The sequence below is a fragment of the Nicotiana tomentosiformis genome, chromosome 9 (genome assembly GCF_000390325.3).
Source record: "Nicotiana tomentosiformis chromosome 9, ASM39032v3, whole genome shotgun sequence".
NCBI lineage: Eukaryota > Viridiplantae > Streptophyta > Magnoliopsida > Solanales > Solanaceae > Nicotiana > Nicotiana tomentosiformis.
In genome coordinates this window covers 62182308-62184983 of record NC_090820.1, presented here as the reverse complement: position 1 = coordinate 62184983, position 2676 = coordinate 62182308, and the positions used below count along the sequence as shown (strand labels likewise).

The 2676-nt window shown below is 34.1% G+C and overlaps 2 non-coding genes across 2 annotated transcripts; both read right to left on the bottom strand.

Annotated features, from left to right (window-relative positions):
* Positions 1-1296: 1296 nt before the first annotated feature.
* LOC117275394 (small nucleolar RNA snoR118) lies at positions 1297-1383 on the bottom strand. The gene has a single exon (XR_004505564.1). It is a non-coding gene; the product is annotated as a small nucleolar RNA snoR118 (small nucleolar RNA).
* A 127-nt stretch (positions 1384-1510) lies between these two features.
* Positions 1511-1582, bottom strand: LOC117275393 (small nucleolar RNA R66). The gene has a single exon (XR_004505563.1). It is a non-coding gene; the product is annotated as a small nucleolar RNA R66 (small nucleolar RNA).
* Positions 1583-2676: the final 1094 nt, after the last annotated feature.

Genomic DNA, 2676 nt, shown 5'->3' with positions numbered 1-2676 from the left:
CGGGTTGCGCGCCGCAACGTATTGATTTTTGGTTATTACATTTCATCTTTACTTACAATTTCCTTCATTGTTTACCTGATTTATTTGCATATCTTCTTTATATGCTAGATTGTTGACTGAGCAGAGTATGTTAAGTTATTGTGTGCACCAAGGTGGTTTTATCTATGACCCGTGACTTGAACATATTATTGTTTTGTACTTGTTAGATTTATGAACTGTACATGTGATAAGCGAGTATCATTTATAATTCTTGCCATTATTAACTCGCTGAGGTTAATTCTGATACTTGCTGAGTACATGGGGTCGGTTGTACTCATACTACATTTTTGCACCTTGCGTGCGGATTTTGAAGCTGAGATATTGTGGATGACGGGAGCTGGCATTGAAGATGTACTTGTTTTCGGATATAGCTACCACTTGTCCTTGGTAGTTTTAGATTCAAATTTTGTTCACATATATGCCATACAGATGTATTTATTTTCATACTAGCTTTATAAATTTAAGTTTTAGTGGCTCATGACTTGTACTACCACTCCTTGGGTTATTGTATGAAAATTTAGTTATTTCACTTATTGATTTCTTGTTAATGTCATTAGAATTGTGTAACTGTTGTTTGGCTTAGGTAGTGGGTTGAGTTAGGTGCCATCACGACTAGGTAGATTTTGGGTCGTGACAATTTTCTTTAATCAAGTTTGGGGGAGGTCTTAATAGCAATTCATCTCGAGAAACTTTGTTACTTTATCAATATCATCATAGTGTATAAACTTTGAGATTCAGAGAATTTTCAATTCTATCTTTTCCTATTGTTTCAATGCATGTTGAGAGTTATTTACTTAACCGTCACTAGGATTAGTAAGATAAGTCCAAACCACATTACTTGTAATTTTCTTTTTGGTACTTTCTGTTATTAGCTTAAAATATAATGTTCACTAGTCAGCAAGGAAGTTGCAGCAATTTTTGGTTTGAATTTTAGTTTTCTTATATTGGGAAGGAATGTCTAACTTTATAATTTATTTATTGCATTGGTTTATTCGAGCCTCATAAATTTTGGTTTGTATTTCAGTCCAAAAGTTGCATTCTTTTCAGCAATTAGCGACAATTTTAAGTCGTGAATGATTTTAGTCCAAAACAATTGGCACCAATTCAAAGTGAATAAAATCTCGTCTGTTCAAGATTTTCAAATGCAAAAAGAGATTTATTTAATAACCATTACATTAGAAAAATATATTTGGTGAAATAATCCATATGAAAATAATGTTTTCGCAAAATAAAAACTCGTTATCTATAATGGAAAAGTGATCAAAAATAGCTTTCAAGGCTGCATTGTCCATCAGAAGATACAGTTTATTAAACTGCTCAGGACCCAGTGCGATAATCATCTCAATCCTCTTCTTTGGGTATTTTAAACAATACCCAAAAATACAAAAAGTTAAAATTAGAAAAGAAGTAACAAAAAATAAAAGAAAAGCAAATCGTTACTGAAAGCTTAAATGTATCGGGCAAATCATCAGATCGATAAGAATGCTTGTAATTGTCATCAAAATAGAGAATTCAGTCTCAAAGATTTCATGCCATCAGTGGAAGCTCCCTATTATTTTTCATTAATTTTTCCCAAAACTTAAAAAATCTAAACATATTAAGATTTGAAAAACTACTCAAAAAAATTGAAGAATTTGCCAGGATCTAAATATTGTGCCTGGTAAAAAGAAAAATGGCATAAGGACTCTACACTACCAATGGAAATCAACAAAATAAATAAATAAATAAATAAAATAGAATTTTTTTACAAAGTGAGATCGACTCTAAGTTGTTGAAGTATGAAGGAAGAAGCAGAGCTAGGGTTTTCAGGGTTTAACTCATACATATATACTAAGAGTAGAGGTCGATTATGGAAATTAGGGTTTTGATGAAAGAGAGGTAAAATTACAAAAGGGACCTCGTGTGGAGCTTGATGGATTAGGCAAAGTTTGGCCCGTATATTGTCACGACCCGAAATCCCAACAGTGGGGTCGTGATGACGCCTAACATTCACTTGCTAGGCAAGCCAACATTAGAAAAATTAATTATTCATTTTAGCAATTTTAAAGCAGAACCTTAATAATAAGAAACTAGAACAAACTGAATTAGATGTGATAAATACAACGTAGTGCAGTCTAAACTTCTCCGAGAAATCTTGAGTCACGAATACATGAGCATACTAGAGTTCTACAAATAAAGTCGGAATGAAATACAACTGTTTGAAATAAAGTAAACAGTAAAGATAGGATAGAAGGGGACTTCAGGGACTGCGTATGTCAGCAGCTCTACCTCAAGTCTCCTATAGTAAGTCGATCCAGGCAAGAACTCCTCTACACGTTGCTGGCCGATCAGGACAAGACCTAAAAGAACCACGACTACAAGAAGCATCGTGTGCTACCTGAAGCGCTTACTGAATTGGCATGTGAGGATGGGCTCTACGAAATGAAACTCTGCCTCCAGATGAGGCACAACTGAAACCACCAAAATGATGAGGCCCCCCTTCTCAGATACTGCCTCTCTACCCTGACCACCTCAGATAGTACTTCTTTTTATTTTACCTATGGTTTTAGGCTTGCCCAGGTTTCCAAAAGTAATTCTAAGAGATAAAAGAAAACATTCACTCAAATATTATCAGTGTCATATACATAAAAGTAAAAA